This window comes from Lepidochelys olivacea (assembly GCF_965140295.1).
Source record: "Lepidochelys olivacea isolate rLepOli2 genome assembly, chromosome: 12".
Taxonomy (NCBI): Eukaryota; Metazoa; Chordata; order Testudines; family Cheloniidae; genus Lepidochelys; species Lepidochelys olivacea.
Window position 1 is genome coordinate 30,307,717 of NC_140422.1, and position 18,212 is coordinate 30,325,928.

Genomic DNA, 18,212 nt, shown 5'->3' on the forward strand with positions numbered 1-18,212 from the left:
GAAAAATTTCCAGTTTTGCTTAATTTCAATTTTCTACTGGGCAAATGGAAATTTTGTGACTTCCTGGCTGCTCGCCTGGAAGACTATTGTCACTTTTTTTCTTTCTGCCTGCAGGAAGAAAGTGGAATTGAGAATGGCCTTCAGGTAGGCAGCCAAAAAATTCCACTTTTGGTTCTCCTAGGACAGGATCTTTCTGGGAAACCCTTCCCTAGAAAATATTTCATGTTTTTGAATTTTCATCCCATTCAGGGCAAAATTTGTTTTTCAAAAACACAAAATTTTTCTTGGGAGGGGATTTTCATTTTCTGGGCAACTGAAGGGCATTTGAATTCTCTGCAGTGCTTGTGATTTCTTAAGTAAAACAGAAAAGGAGTACTTGTGGCACCTTAGAGACTATCAAATTTATTTGAGCATAAGCTTTCGTGAGCTACAGCTCACTGCATCTGATGAAGTGAGCTGTAGCTCACGAAAGCTTATGGTCAAATAAATTTGTTAGTCTCTAAGGTGCCACAAGTACTCCTTTTCTTTTTGAGGATACAGACTAACATGGCTGCTACTCTGAAACCTATCATTAAGTAAAACAGTAACTGTTGATTTACAGGCTTCTTGTGTTCTTAGAAAACAAATATTAAGAACAGGCATACTGGGCCAGAGCAGTGGTCCATGTAGCCCAGTATCCTGTCTTCGAACAGTGGCCAATAGGTGCTTCAGAGAGAAAGAACAGACAGGCAATCATCAAGGGATCCATCCCCTGTCACCCATTCCCACCTTCTGGCAAACAGAGGCTAGGGACACTTCAAAGCATGGTTTTGCATCCTGCCCAATAGCCAGTGATGGACCTATCCTCCATGAATTCATCTAGTTCTTTTTTGAACCCTGTTATAGTCTTGGCCTTCACAACGTCCTTTTGCAAAAAGTTCCACAGCTTGACTACGTTGTGTGAAGAAATACTTCCCTTTGTTCATTTTAAACCTGCTGCCTATCAATTTCATTTTGTGACCCCCTGCCTCTTCTGTTATGAGGAGTAAATAACACTTCCTTATTTACTTTCGCCACACCAGTCGTGATTTTATAGATCTGTATCATATCCCCCCTTAGTCGTCTCTTTTCCAAGCTGAAAAGTCCCAGTCTTATTAATCTCGCCTCATATTGAAGCTGTTCCATCTTCCTAATCATTTTTGTGGTTGCCCTTTTCTGTACATTTTTCCAATTTCAATATATCTCTTTTGAGTCGCAGCGACCACATTTGCATGCAGTATTCAAAATGTTGGTGTACCATGGATTTATATAGAGGCAATATGATATTTTCTGTCTTATTATCTTCCCTTTCTTAACGATTTCCCAACATTCTATTAACTTGTTGACTGCCACTGTTCATTGTGTGGATGTTTTCAGAAAACTATCCACAATGACTCCTAGATCTTTCTTGAGTGCTAACAGCTAATTTAGACCGCATCATTTTATATGTATAGTTGGGATGATGTTTTCCATTGTGCTTTACTTTGCATTTCTAAGGAAAATGATACTCTCCTTGAGGGATTTTTGGCTGACATAAATGATAGGTCCTTTCAACTCTAACTTTCAGCTTTAACTTTTTTTTTTCCCCATGGGAATTCCCTTTTAGGTTTTTTTTTAAAATCCATCAGCTCATCTGTCGGCAGCTGGTGAACTCTACAGGAAAAAGGCTCCCTCTAAACTCTGCCGGAGACCTAAACTGCTCACAAGGGACCAACTGGGGGAGATTGGCTTCTTTGGAGTTTAGAAGCTCAAATCTGTAGAAGCGCAGCTCCTAACTCTTCTTCAGTGGTGTTAAGAGCTCTTCAAGAGAAGGGGTAAAGTCTTGATGCCATTGAAATCAATGGCAAAACTCCTATTGAATTCAATGGGGCCAGAATTTCACCAAAGTGCACACAGTATCTGGAGAAAATAGTTCCATTAACAAATTAGGGGGTTGAACTTAATGGCTGAGGACACTCAAACCCTCTGAACTTTAATATTTACTATGTTCCTTTTCATCCATTTGTTTTTGATTCTCTAAAAATCAAGTTTCTTTGAAGACTTACATTTTTAAATTTGTATTGCTTATATGGCTCATGGTTCCATTATCCTCTGCACAATAAGCTATTTTTCCTTTTAGTATTCCATTATTTTGCTAGGGATAAAAGCTCTCTTTGTATTTTAATTTTTTATCTTTCTGCTGCCTTTCTCTTTCCCTGCAAGCTGAAATTGAATATTTGTTTGCTTACTTCTCCCTTTTCCATTTACAGTAGAGGTGTTTCTTTTTAAACCTCCGACTTCTGCATAGCCCTTTGGACTGATTCTTAGTTCTTCTGTTCCCTTCTTCCTTGCACATTGTCTTGTACCTAGTTACACCTTTTTGAATTTCACACCTGCCTTCTACAGAGTGACTTCTAATACTTCTCCCGGTTGTAGTGAACAAACTCAATTCCACCAAAACTTGTTTTCCTGAAATCCCAACATGTTGCACGTTGTGATTCCTTTCCACTCTCTTGTTGAATTCACTTATCTGGTCACTGGTTGCAAGTTGCTATTCTTGATCAATTCTTCCTTGCCACTAAGAAATAGCCCAGGATAGTTACAATGTAGATCATAACATTGTTTTGTGTGTAATTAAGGAACCTTTATGATGCTTGTCTATCTATACTTGTTTAAAATCTTCCGTGTACACTGAAGCTTAGCATACCAGGAATTACTTCAAAAATTTTCCACTCTTACCTCCTGAAAACAACCAGGATAAATGACTCTATCTTTTGGTCATTTCTTGTAAAATAACTTCACCACCACACTTATCGTCAAATGCTAGCTACGTAACACGGTAGATGCTTTTGTAGCACAATTATTGCATTTCTTCCTTCCTTTCTATCCCTTCTGCTTAGAAAACATCCATCAGTAATGACTGAAGGTGGGGGAAATATCTGTAAATATAGATATTTTTGTCTAAATTTAACAGCTTTCAAGTTCATGAAAAATTGGAAAATGCTCTGAAATTTAAAAAAAATTAGTGAAATTTTGTGTGAAATAGTTTTACCCTCTGATTGTGATCAAACAAAAAAGTTATTTTTGTGCAAATATTCATTCTTGTGAATTTTGAAAAAGCTGCTGGATAAGTATATTGGTCTCTTCCTGTCCAAAACATCTCCCAGCAAAGCTAGACTCTAGTGGATTTCACACAGGGCTGAGAGCCATAAGATGTCCTATTCCCATCTCTGTCATTGACTGACAATAATACTCCACCCTTTTCTACAGCAGCACTTTCCAAACATTGTTTATGGCACTCAACATTTGATGAAGTAAGTTGTTATCCTTATTTTACAAAGGGGGCAGTTAAGACTTCCAGAGACTGACTTGCCTAAAGTCAGAGTACGTCTGTATTGGCATTCAGATTACAGTTCCACTACAGGATGTAAATAACTCCCATTGACTCCAGTAGGAGTTACTTTTATTCTGTAGTGGAAGCAGATGTTGAATGGAGCCAGTTTATGGCAGTTTGGAAAGTTGGTGCCTCCCCAACTCTTAATGAGTGTGAAGAAAGCCTTCAAAAAAGATGCACTGTGTGTTCATCTGGGTCGTCACCCAGTCTGAAACACTTTGAATTGACTGTAGTCATGAAAATGGATGTTAACTCTGAAGGCTAAATAGGACGTACATCAACATCAACTATTTCATATTTGGTTGAAGCATGCAAGAAAGGAGTGATGAACATGCATGCAATCTACTGTGTGTGACAGCTCATTTTGGAGCCTAGAGGGATGGTGCTAGAATTACGGGCTGAGCTTGGGAGAAGATCACCATTTCCCCTCTCCGAGACCTGCCAGTCTTATTTCTGATCAGAATAGAACCCCAGATCTCGTGTGTGTCTATTTCCTATAGCTAATCCACTAAACTACCCTCTCTTCCAGTCATATCCCTTGAACTTTAGTGGGTGAAATTTTTAAAGGCACTTAGGATAGTCAGATGTCTGTTTATCATTAGAAAACTAATGGGAATTAGGAGTCTAACTTACATTTGTGTCCTGGAAAACAGATACTGAGAGAGATTCTTAAATGAATAGAGAAAAAATAATTATCAAATATCTGAAAATAAAGAAGATTTAAGATCTGAGGTTGCAGGTTGTGATAAATGAGTAAGTATTGTTGACCTGTTTTTATACACTTAAGAAACTGAGGTTGAGTGTTACTGACCTGGTGAACCCTATGGTCCAGAAAACTGGCTATAGGAGTTGGGCAGCTTGGATTCTATGCAACCTTTAATTAATTGTTTTAACCTCTGATCCTCTATTTCTTCACCTGAAAAATAGCTTACCTATTTCATAGGGTGTGACGACCTAATTTTATGTTTCTGTAGTGCAAAGTATTAAGAACAGTAACCACCAGAGTTGGAAATAGAATACAGGACCTCACAGCTTTTGGCCAATGAGTGTCTTTCTAAATGCAGTTGCTTCTCCACCAGCTTTCAGAATTCACAGGTGTACATTTTCATGTGAAAATGCATTTTTGGATCTTGCACAACAAAATTGCACAGAAGGAATTGGCAAAAAGTCATACTTACGTTAAAAAATTGTCAACAAGTGTGTGTAGTTCCAGTACTGATTTCCACAGGTGAGAATCTTTCCACTGAGGCCTTGTCTACACTGGTTGATTGCCTGATTCCAACTGCTGGTGGCCAGACACTAGTGAAGCTGCTTTTATGTAAACCTCATGTTTAGAGATGCAAGCTGAAATTTGCCCCAGAGAAGGCCTCAATTTCAGACATGGCACTAGGTTATATAATTTAAAGACTTCTAGTTCTTGCTTGTTTCCCATGCTCCGTGCATTTGTGTACAGACGCTATATGTTAATACTCTTCTTATTCTTCATCTTTTGTTTCAGAACAACTCCATCTCCTGCCTTACTTTGTATGTTGGAACCACATGATGGATCATTTGAGTTACATAACAGCTCCCCTTCTCCCTCTTTCCTACGTAGTTAAAAGCATGTCTAAAAGGTCTGCCAGTTTTGAACCTGGGAGGTCGATACCCGTTCTGTTTTAAATGGAGCCCATCTAATCCAAAGAGGCTCTGATTGTAAGAGGTGTTCCAATGCTGTGTAAATCCCCAAACCTCCACACTCCTGCCTCCTCCATTGGTCGCTCTTCAGTGTCAATCATCTTTGTTTGTTTGCACCTGAAGAATCTTTGAAAAGATGAACTACAACATGCCAGTATTAAATTCTCTTCCCAGGATCCTGAAGTGATTCATGACTGTGTTTAAAATCTTCCTTTGTTGGTTAATTAAACTAATCACGTTCATCTCACATTTTCCTCAAGAAGACAGAGGAGGGCATGCAGAAGACTGGCAAAAACTGAACAAGCTTGTGTTCCATCCTTTTGTCACTCTTGTTTCTGTAATACAGTTTGTAAGCTGTTCAGGGCAGGACCCTGTCTTATATGCCTGTAAAATACCTAGCGCAGTTTTTAGACCACTACAGTGTTTGTGTAAATAAATAATAATAAATATTAAGTTTGTTTAAGAAAACGAGTTTGGTTAAATTTTATGCAAGTAGAGCTCATAAATTTTCTATAAAACTCAGAATATCATGAAAAAACTTGCAGGATAGTGCTTGCAGTATCCAGCTCTCTTTAGCCGGCAGCACAGTATGTCTTTTAATTATTCTGTCTTAGATAAAATATTCCTTTTTAATTTTATTAAATTTACTTCTCATATTAACATTGTGCGATTGTACTTGCCAAAAGGAGATTTAAAACATGCAGCTAATTTTTTTTTTTTAAGAATGCTTAATTAGGACTCAACTCAGCATGGAGAAGCCTCTGATACTGTTGGCTCACAGGAAGTCTGTGCAAAAATGTTTGCACTCAAAAAAGAAACTGGAGACATTTTGGCTGCCTTCCCTGTTTTGCTTCCCTGTTTTGCTGTTTTGCTTTCTGGTGTATGATTTGAAATGATCACTGAGAGGAAAAGCCTTTCTAGGTGTGGCAAACTGCCCTTTCTCCTATCTAATCACACCCCTTCTCACATATGCACACTTAATAGGAAAACTATTCAAGGTCCAATCAAGAACAACTTTATAAACCAAATCAATCTCTGGGTCCTGCTTAGACCACCTCAGGAAACTGAGTGGACTTTCAAAACAGGTAAGACCGACCTATTAGATGGGGGGGAAAAAGGGATCCCGCTCACCCTAAACAACAAGTGTTCTTCATGCCTGCCCCTTGAACAATGTTTTTTTGTGGGTGGGTGAGAGGAACAGAAGGAGGTGGGGGGAGGACAGAAATAAATCATTTAGTGCACGAGATGGCTAACAATCCCCCAACACCAAAATTTCACGAAATGAAAAGCTTTGAACAGCTGTTGCTAATGGCAGTTCTGAGTGGTTACGACAGGTCCGAAGCAGAGTTTCTTACTACTGATGTCAGGTGAATTTTTTATGTATTTTTTTTCATTATTACTGTGAGTTTTCCTGGCATGGTTTTTACAATTGTCTGGAGTAAAAGATACTGAAGCATTACAGATACTTAAAGTAACACACTAAGACATTTATTCTCCCCTCCTGATTTTGTGTCCTTGGAAGGTGTGAAGGTAACAGCACTCGTAAGCAGGCTAGGTTTATTAATGCATCTGCCCATGGACAACTGATCAGAAAAGTCTTCAAAGGCTGTCTGACACAGAAAATACGCACCATTGTCATCTTTGTCAAGTTTTACTGCCATCATGGGTCTGATCTTCCTCTTCCTGAAGTCAATGTGAGCGGGATTATCCTCTTCTTTTGAATATAGTTTTTCATTATGGTCAAGAATTCTTCTTTTCTTTACCATATAAAGATTGGGTTTACAACCTATTCGTGGCGTAGCAACATATTTCCACTGTCTATTACAGGTAAAAGTATATTAATTTTAGAATAAACAGGCATATGCTAATTTCTGCCAATATATTTTTTCTAAGAAAAACAATCCAAATAAAATTGGGGAATAGGGGAAACACTAATATAAAAAATAACTTATTTTTAAAAAAATGTTACAGGCTCAGATTTTTATAATTGCACATGTGCATGTAGTTTTATGATCATGCTAACTATGTGTAGATGTCCCTTTTTGATGTGTAGCTTGTCATTTATGCCTAGCTACTGTGAAGTTGTATGCTTAATTGTCACATTCAAAGACACATGTGAGAAAACCCAGGCGACAGTGTTTGAGAATGAAACGCTACAAAGACAAGAGGTGAAAATAAATCACAGCACAAATGAAATATTAGTCCACAGAAATTCTCATAAAAACATTAACCAAATATAAAATTGCCAAATTCAGATTTTTCTTTTAAATATAAAGAATGATTTGTGCTATAGATGACCGTCTGTCTTGCTGGAAGCCAAACTCTCACATGTAAAGACAACCGAAAGAAAGCATGAACTTGGACCATGCTTAATAAAACACTGAGGAGATTATAAAGTTCAAATAAATCATGACCTGCTTACAAATGTGAAATTGTTCAAAGGTAGTGAAAACTTGTGTAAATATCTATAAGGGATTGTAATGGTGGTAACATGACACCATAAGTGATAGCTAACCTGGCCATGGTGCCACATGCTGCAGACAATAGGAATATTGAAGCACAATCTCACCTTTTGATAGGAGCATATCCTATGACTGAACAGAATAAGGGAATAAAAAGTTCAACAAAGAAACAAAGGCTGAGATTTTTGAATGCCGTTTACTGTATTTAGACGCGTCTTCCATTTTAATAGAAGAAGTGTGTCTAAATCCTTTAGACTACTTAAGAAAATCTCAACCAAAGTGTGTTTTATAAGCCAAAGAGTCGGTATCAAGGATCAAACTGGGACTGCGTTGAAAATAGTTGGGTACTCCAAACAAGTCTCCCACCGCACCCCACAGTCTACTGATCACATAAACAAATGTCTAATGGGGCCCATGCTCTATAACTGAAAAAGCGCTGCTCAAAAGGTCATCCACAAGTTTGAATTAAACTCCGATTTTGGTTCAGTAACTAATACTTGGTTATAATCTGATTATATTTTGAGTAATTTATATAATCAAGATTTTTCTTAGATCATTAGACTTTTTTTTTCTGAGTGTGTGCCACGCCTTTGTGTTTTGAGGCAGACACCCATCATGGAAAACTTTAGCCTGAATGGTTAGTTTCGGAACACTATAAGCAAGTAGAAAGCGGTCTTATAATGGGAAGTGTCTGGTAACCCTAACTATCAGTGGCACTTCAAGATTTTCCTGTAATGGAGTGCCTGTCACAATGGGGCTCATCCTGATGGGAACCTCCTGGCTGCTACTGCAAGATATTTATATTGAATAATAGCAATTTACAATATCAAGCTAGGAAATGGAAGTTCACATATGTTAATAACCAATAGTTTTTAATAGTCGTTGACCCAAGATTTATAACATTTTGAAAGGGTAAATCTGATAAGCTATTGGAGTTCTAGCTGGGTATGTGTGTCAACTGCATAGACTTTTTCATATAAAACAACTGTTTTGTTGTCTCATAAGGTGGTAGGACTTTTCAGAAAGCGTAATTACACTAAATACCAACTTTTGGCTGGCTGAGGACATTTGGCTCTAATCTTGCAGTGCATTTACTGGATAGCTCTGATGTAATTGTAATATTGTGTTTACTGTACAGTAAAAGAGAGATTAAACTTTCTTTGGTTCATTTGGTGCATTTGCTAATTTTCCATAGGAAAAGCAAATCGGTTAGATACTTAAGTTTTCTATTTTTATAGTTTACAATATATTTGATCTAAGAGAATGCTTTTGTATTTTTATTTGTTGAAAGAAGATGGTCTTCCTTTCACATTAAATAAATATTTTCAATTTTGTCATCTACTCATATAATTGTCTATAAAATAATTACTTTGTTTTGTTTAGAACACGATATTACACTTTTTTGTTGAGTTTAACAACATGTGAAACTGTTTTTTATTTTAACATTGGTTGGATGGAAAACAGAACCAACACATTCGTCATCCTAATTCATTTTGGTTGACTTTCTCCATAACTCTTGAAGCCAAGAACAACAAAATTGTCCATTTTTCACTCACACAGAGAGGCAGGATATATCTTAAATTTAACATGAAACTTTGCAGTGAAAATCAGTGTCTAAAGTTACTGTTAGCAAAATGAACAAATAATATTAAAATACTTGATATAACTTGCTCTTTCTAAAGTCTTGAAAGAGTTTTTAAAAAGCATGGCATTCAATTTGCTTGATTTACGTTGAGTGTGACTCAAACTTCTGGAGCTGAATTACTTTTCTTCAGTATTGATATTCAAAAAGAACAACAATTTGTTCCCAAACATTGCAGTCTGTGTATGAAATTGTTCATTGCTTATTTTTGGACTCTGAAAATTCAGGAGGAAGTGCATATTACTTTGTGCCATGTATTTTGTCGTGGTTTGGAAATTGTTACATGGAGAATACTGTCGGGATTTATCAAGATCTCCAGGAAGAAGGCTGCAGGTATTTCAAGCCACTTCCAAGAAGCAGAAATCTGTTGTCATGGCACAGGAGACTGTTTTTCTTTGTTCTCCCGTGCAAGAAACGTGTGTGTTAATTTCGACTGTCAGTGACTCCTTGTAGCCTCTGCTAATGGTATAGGAGTAAAGAAGTTTCTCAGCCATAAAAATACTTGCAAGATATTGATCTTGTGGCATGGGACAGGCTGAGTTTATTCAAAATGAAAGATCTGGTTTATTGTGTAACACCAAGTTACCATGGCTAGCAAGGAAAACCTTAGCTGAAATCTATTGCCTACTCCTAAGTAATTAATGGTCAAGTGGCTAGGATTTGTGATTTCATCTCGAAACTCCGCTTTAAAGGGACATCAGTCCTGCACCAGAACTTTTTGGAATGCTCGGATTTGCCTTATTTATTCTAGTGAAGGAGTGTTTAAAAGGACGGCTTGATTATTCGATGCTCATCTTTGTTGGTGCTTAGTTCTTTCTTTGTGTTAAAATTATCCCAGTGATGCATCTATACAAGAACCAAGTCATTTTACCTTTGCTGCATGCAGTGCAGTTGACAAGGGTCTCAAAATTGTTGTTGCATATGAGGCAGTCTGTTCTTTTGGTATAGAACTTGGGTCTGGAAATCAGGAGACTGGGGTTTATTCCTACTTGTAATGATGACTTGTGAAATGATCTTGAGCAGGTGCTTAATCTTTGTGTGCCTCGTGTCTCCCTTGCAGAACTGGGATTATACCACCTTTTGTAAACATCTGTGAATGAAAGGTGCAGGATAAGTGCAAAATAGGTGTGTATGTAATGCACTTGAAGGGGTGTATGTAATGCCTATAGTAAAGGTTGCACTAGTGTTTCTTTTTAAGATATCATTTTGATCTGATCTGTTCAGCCGAAAAGATACATGTCAGGTTTGATCATGGCCCAAGAACCCTTTTTCCCCTCTGTTAAGTTCTAACAGTAGTAACAAAGGTTAGGTGTCTGAATCTTTTTCTCTTTAAATAAGTTGTTTATCTTGATTAGCTCTAGTTCCTTAGTGGAACAGTAGGTGAAATCTTTAAATTTGGCTGGGAGATGGAGGTTCTGTTGCCGATATACCTTGCGTGGTCTTGTAAAAATTGGCTATAGTTTATCAAAATTTTCAAGGTTTTAAAAGATACTTTGTGGGTGCACACTAGATTCTGTAAAGCGAAGTCAGAGCTGACTGCCAATGTTCTGTTGGTTCTGTGCATGTGTGCATAGCACAAGAAAATTCACAGGGAGTATTATTTTTATTTGTATTGGAGCAGTGCCTCAGAGCCCCAGTAATGGACCAGGACCCCTTTATGCACTAGAGTTTTCAACACAGAACAAAAAGGCTGTTTCTCCCTCAAAGATTTTACAATTTAAGTAAAAAGTGTAATAAATGTCTCTATGCTGAGTTATAGGCAGGGTCAGAAAGGAGATTTACTTCCGATGAAAGCTTCAATGGCACGGAGACACACAGAGCTGGGAGAAAGGGGTCCTGTGCTACATTTCCCCCTAAAGTGCCCCTTTGCTCCAAGGAAGACCCACTGGACTGACTTTGTATGAATAATACACATTGCCAGAGTTGAAACTTGTATGGGGAGCCACATGGTCCTGAAGTTGCAGTTCAAATGGCCTATATGGCTGTGTAAGGAGTTGGAAAAGTTGCTATTTTCATAGTGTACACTTACATCAAGAAAGTTTCTCTTCATGGCTGATGTTTTAGATTGCAATATTAGTAAAAGCTGCTGATTTTTATAGATTCATAGATTATAAAGCCAGAAGGCACTATTTTGATCAACTAATCTGACCCCCTGCATAACACAGACCATAGGACTTCCCTGAATTAACTCCTGTTCTAACTAAACCATATCCTGTAGAAAAACATTTCATCTTGTTTTTAAAATGACCAGTGATGGAGAATCTACCACAACCCTTGGTACTTTGTTCCAACCTTTATTTATCCTTATTTTTAAAAAATTGCACCTTCATTTTCATTCTTTACTGCATGGCAAACCGGAAAGAAATTATACTTTTCAACTACCACTGCTGTTCTTTTGGAAATACTTAAATTATGTAAGAATTTTGAAGAAGATTCTTCTTAACCTCCTTGTACTTAGAAGAAAAATATAATATTCTAGAAGATGGTCTGATTCATTCTGAAGATTAGCAGCTTATTGGGCTGTACAAATGGGGACCCTTGTGACAGATCAGTTTGCTTCAAGTCAGAAAGGAAACCTGAAAGTCTTAAGAAACAGAGAAATACAGACCATAGCAGTGAAAAGAGAACCAAATACAGCTGTGAAAACAATATAAATTTAGTAATATAATACGCTCATGCTTACAAAATCAGTTGGTTTCTGCTATTGTAGAGGCTATAAGTAATCCATCAGAATGTAAAAGGGAAGAAACATGCATACCACACAGAAACAGGCTAATGCTTTTCACTTCCAATCCTATCTACCACTTGAGTTCAAACTTGTTGCTTTTACTCTATTATAAGAAGAGAGCATCTTTCTTTTGTAGTTTTTATTAGTTGGTTATTTTTACGTTTAAACCACCTGTGACATAGGGCTCAATAAAACTTGTGAAGGTTCTAAATGTAAAATAAACTACATTGCAAGGATTTATAATCTCAAGGCTTTGAGAGTTCTATTACAGGGTGAGGGAGAGTCAAAAGATGTTTTTGGAGAACTTTCAACAAGTTTTAGGCTTTTAGTCTGGGGAGATTGGAGAGGAAGGCTGGATATCTTCTTTGTGGATGTTTTGTAGTTGATGTCTGGGAACAGGTTTTCTGAATATGGGGAAGGTCTCCAGACACCTGGTTTTAGGTATTCATGAATGATTGTGTGAGCATTCTAAAAAGTTGTAACAGAATGGCTACTATTTAGCATATTTTAGCTTTCATCTTTTCTCTTCTTTAATTCTTTTATTCCTGTATTGGGTTATACTTAGTTGTTACGGAGACTTAGAGTAAGGACACATTTTAAATTGCTTAAACATCTGGTGCAAGTTCGTCATCATTAGTTTGTGGGATATTATGTAACTAAATTATGCTCTATTCTCTCTAAAGGTTGCTGTTTGATTTAAAGCAGACCTACTTTTCTACCCGCTAAGTGAATGCTATCTTAATTGTAACTAAGTGAGCATCCTATCAGGGTGTGAAAGGGTATGAAGAAAGTGTAAGAACTACTAGTCATTTAGTAAGAGACAACTTGTTCTTTGGAAGCTGGCTACTTGGATCCTGGGTTCAGGAGTTCCAGTGGGGGGAACCATGGCACCTCCCAATAAAAAAACCTGATATACTGGTCCTGTACCATGGTAGCAGAGCAACATACTACCCTAAAGAAGACCAATGTGGAAGAGCAATCTCAGGATATTTATTACCAAGTTCCCTCAGTTGATTAAAGATCTATTTATTTTTGATATGCTATCCTGTTGACTGTTCTATGGACGATGGTGCTTATCTGATAGAGGCCATATTCTCAGTTAGGTGTAAATCGACATTGCACCACTGGATTTAATAGAGTTATGCCGATTTACACCAACTGAATCTGGCCCAGTGATGGTAGTCAGCAACTAGCAAGATGGGTACAGTGAGTATACAGGGAAAAACCTTGACCTCAGGAAGAAGGGTCATGAAACCTGGGACTCAAACATGTCAAGTGAGGTTATATGTAGTGAAGGGGAGGGACTGAAGAGGCTTCCCCTCCATTCAGAATGACTGGGTATGTCTACACTGCAATAAAATACTGTATTTTCCCTAACTTTAATATGAAGGACAATAAAATATTAAGGTTAGGTGAAAAAAGCCTTCTAATTTATAGGTGGAGTGCTTTAAAGTTCTGTAGCGAACCTGGAGCAGTTACGCTTTTTGTTTGTTGTGTTACCAACCCGTTAGGTCAGCCTTTGACAAAGAGAACTGTGCCATAATGTTTGTCTTCATGTATTTCTCATTGTTATTCTTAAACAGGATTGTCACTTGAGGGTCAGATTAGAGCTCATTCAACCACAGCAGTGGCATCAATAGTAGCCAGCCTCAGGTCAGTCTTGCCTCTTGAGATTTTCAGGGCAGTCACTTGGAATTTATTGTATAGTTTTACAAAACATTATTGCCTCAACATTGTATTGTGTAGAGAATTTAAATGTAGTGTGGCTGTACCTCAACATGGATTCCTTCTGCGTGCACAATTCTCCTTGCCATATTTTGGGAAACATATTTTTCTTATCCTGTGTAGTAATTTTGTTTTGTAAGTAATTATATCCTTAATATTGAAGTATATATTTTTTAAATGTATTGCATATTTTTGCACATGGTTTATTCCCTCTTGTAAAAAGAAAAGTCACTATTAACTTACGTTAATGCAGTATATTTCCATTCTGTTAGGGGCATTCTCTTAGTTTTGTAACATCAGAGCAGGCCGCTCTAATTTGCACTTGGCTGCACATGACAGAGGGTCAAAGGTGCTGCAAATATTGATGTAATGTATCAATTTTTCCTGCCAATACCCTCTTTTGCTTATTACACTAGTATTGGGGAGCACAGATGGTATAACATTTGTGCCACCAGTCGATTTCCATTTAATTGGGGTTACCTGTTTTGCTGGGTAAACCAGTTTTAAAGCCAGATGACACTGGTAGTGCTGAACAAAGTGGACTTATCTCTGTGGAAGATATACCCCATTGTGTCTCTTGCAGAAAATTACCCTAGCAGGTTCAAACTTTTCAAAATAACCATTCAATTATAATTGATGCTAATGGTATTTGGAGCCCTGAGTTTTAAAGAAACATCCCTTCCCAGGGTGTTGCTACAGGGGCAGAGTTAAGGTGTTCAGGTCCCGTAGCTGTGCATTTCTGTACTTTAAGGTGATTTAGATTTCTTTTATATGTAAAAAGAAAAGGAGTGCTTGTGGCACCTTAGAGACTAACCAATTTATTTGAGCATGAGCTTTCGTGAGCTACAGCTCACTTCATCGGATGCATACCGTGGAAACATCCGATGAATGTTTGCATGAATGATGAATGTATGCATCCGATGAAGTGAGCTGTAGCTCACGAAAGCTCATGCTCAAATAAATTGGTTAGTCTCTAAGGTGCCACAAGTACTCCTTTTCTTTTTTCCAAAGACAGACTAACACGGCTGTTACTCTGAAACCTTTTATATGTAAACTTACCTCTGAATTTCTTGGATTTGTGAGGTTTGTTTTGGGTATAATTGCAACATCCTTGTAATAGTTTACCCTTAAGTTACTGATATGTACTCAACATTGTAATGCAATGTGTATGACTTTGCTTGTTTTGATCTCCCTTAATTTCCTGGACCTGATTCAGATTTGTGTATCCTACATGTGAGAGTTGCATTCACAGCTGGTCCCTCCAGTTTCCAGAGGGATTCTGAGGAAATGGCTGGAGGGAACTGTTTCCTTGTCAAAGACAACAGATGGTTACTGAAATGCTGCCTCTTTGTCTTCCTGATGGCCACATGCTTCTCTTGTATTAACATACCTGCTTGTTCTCACCACTCCCCCAGCTCTTCCAACCCCCAAACAAATGTCATAGTCTACCACCTTTGCAACAAACTTATCCACATCACTTATCTGGTATATCCCTAGGACCAGTGCTGAATCCCCATCCATGCATACAGCCCTCTCTTGCCCACTCAGACGCTGCTTCAGTTCTCCTGCACATCTTGCTGGTGCTCCCTTGCTTTTGCCACACTTGGAGCCTGCTTTTCCAGTTCTTGCTTCTGTACTTCCTCCACCGCCAACTCTTGCTCTCCTGCACCTGTTAGTTTCTGCTTCCCACCCTCAGCTCTTCTCCTTACCCAGTCCCTAGGTCAGCCTTCTGGATTCTGCATTTTGTCCCTTGCTGTTTCTGGGGGTGGGATGCTGGTGGGGTAGCGCAGTGTGCGAGGCCCCAGGATGGGCTCTGGTTGTTCAATGAGTAGATTGTAGAGTTGGCCCGTCATTATAAAAACAAGCTATCTTCAGGGTTTATATTTATTCTATAAACGTTGGATAAAATCCTGGTCCCATTAAAGTCAATGGAAAAATGCTCATAGATGTCAGTAGAGCCAGGATTTCATCTATTCCCTGAGCTGAAATCTGGCATGTAAATAAATGGCTGGAAGACAGTACTGGGGGAGCCATAGCTGTTCTGTCCTCTCTTCCTCTCCATACTTCTGCTGGCACCGTTGTTACATAGTGGTGATTGTGGAGGTATCTCCTGACCACCTCCTCTTTCGTCTCCTCTCTCTTCTTTGGCTGGCCACGTCTCATTTCTTTCTGCTGCTATAGCCTTCCAGGTCACACGCTGTTGGATAGTTGGATTATGACTTCAAAGGTATGCTTGCTAACTATCCTTTTTTCTCCATCTATCTTACTTAAGTGACTCCCGTTATCATAGTATCTGCATGCTTCACAATCTTGAACATGTACTTAACCTCAACACCCCTGTGAGGTAGAGAAGTGCACTTATCCCCATTTTACAGATGAGGAACTGAGGCACAGAGAGACTAAGTGACTTGGCCAAGATCTTACAGAAAATCTGTGGCAGAGCAAGGAATCAAATCCAGGTCTCCAGAGTCCTAGGCTCGGTCCCTAACCACTGGATCATCCTTCTTCTCTACCTCTGTACACTCTCTAGTGTTCACCCTGAACAACTTTTCAGTTATTAAGAATCAAGATTGATTCCTTGTATTGTGCTTTTTTTAAAAGCAGATTTTTTTTTTTTGGTGGGGGATTTAAAGGTGCAATGTTTCTCCATTTTTTGCCTAAATCCTGAATATTGTTATTGGTTTAAGTTAGTTTACTGTTGATTGTTATGTTGGTGTGTGCAGGGTAAAATTAGCTAAATTTTAACATGTAACTTTATTATTTCAATTTTAAACTTTGTCAGACTGTTCATATGTTTTATAAGAAGAAACAAGTTATTAACTGAAAATGTGAGAGGTGTGGAGTTAATTATTTTGCACAAAATATGGCACAGGGTAGGCTTGGCTAAGTGCAGCAACATTTAGCTAATTAAACTGGTCATCAGCTCCACACTGCTAGTCTTACAATACAAAAAACATGATTCTCAAGGGTTCAAACCAGATTTTACCAATATGTAGAGCTATTAAAATTAGTACTTTTTTTGTAAAACTACTAGCATATGGCTAGCAAACAATGTTGCAAAACAACACATGCCACATTTGTTACATTTTAAAATTACCCTGCTGTATGTGCTCAAAAAGGAATTAGGAACAGGGGAAATATCCTCTGCATGTACGGAAGGTACATTCGTGCGCATACAATGAATTTCCAGGTAATTAAAGTTGCTTAGTACAATGAATGGTTTGAAAAGAGATACAGGAAAATTGCTTGGGCTTAAATACCATAAGTATATAATTGCAGAGAATGGTATACATTTGTCTGGTGTCTGTTGTTTCTATAATCTGTGATACCCTATGTTGTAACTGAATTTCTTTTTGCCCTAGGGCATTTTTGGGAGTGAGGCAGCATAACTTAATATGTTTTTTCCTTGGTAAACAAATTTTAAAAGGAAAACATGAATATGCTTTAAACTACATAAAGCTGGAACAAATAGCCTCCCCTTCTCTGTGGCTTTGTAATATGTTCATCCTCAAATTATTGGGAATTATGATTTGATTCTTTATGTTCTAGTTTTAAGCTTTTCTAATTGGAACTCATTAAGTGCTGTTATGGTGAGTTGCCTCTTTCAGTTAGATGGAAATTTCTCTTTCATTGTTAGTGTTCCATAGCAACAGAACACCCAGTGATCATGCTGAATGCCCCACAAACACAAACCAACTTGCCCCAGGTGGAACCCTAGTTATTGACCCAACCCTGTGCACTTTAAATCAGGCACTCTGCACACTCAAAGGCAGATTCTCAGATGGTGTAAACTAGCATAGGCCCATTTCAGGTAACTGTAATGAGCCAATGGCAGTTAACACCAGCTTGAGGCTGTGTCCCCCAGTGTCATGATACAGGCCCTTAACAAATAGAGGGGAGTGGATGGGGAAGATCAGCAAGGGAGGCACTTCCACTGGCTGGCATCTTTATTTCTCCACACTGTGAGCATTGGACGTCCAATCCTGCCGTAAGTGGCCCTCATATCGGTCAATCACAGGCCGGCTCCAGGTGTGTTAAATCCATCCAAGCCTGTAGGCACACCTGGGCCCCTTCTCCTCATCCCTTTCCGTGCTGTCTTGGCAAACATAGCAACCTATGCTTCCATTCAAGGCTTGATGCAGCATTTTAAAGAAACAACAAAACTCACCTTTTCTATTAATTGTGGGCAGGAGAGAAATCCATAATTTCAGATGAGTTTATGATCTCAGTTTTGAAGAGAAAATCTGGTCTGAGTTATTATCACCATTAGCACTTATATAGCACTATTGCAATTCTTCATGTATTGTGGGAGTTAAGGCTGAAATCCTAGCCCCATTGAAGTCAGTGGCAAAGCTCCCATTGCAATCAGTAGGGCCTGGATTTCACCCTAACTGCTAAATCTTCATAACAACTCAGTAAGGTAAGAAGTCGGCCTTCTAGGTACTATGGTAATACAAATAAATAATAGTAATTTTCCTCATTTTACAAATGAAGAAACTGAGGCAGAGGGGTTAAGGTGCTATACTTGTAAGATCCCATGTGGAGTTTTGCATGCACCTAAATTTTGTGATCCTAAAGTCCTGTGCACAT

At 38.2% G+C, this 18,212-nt stretch overlaps 1 protein-coding gene across 3 annotated transcripts in view; it reads left to right on the top strand.

Annotated features, from left to right (window-relative positions):
* Positions 1-18,212, top strand: part of WWOX (WW domain containing oxidoreductase) — a 689,035-nt gene that overhangs the window by 22,323 nt on the left and 648,500 nt on the right. The window lies entirely within an intron of this gene.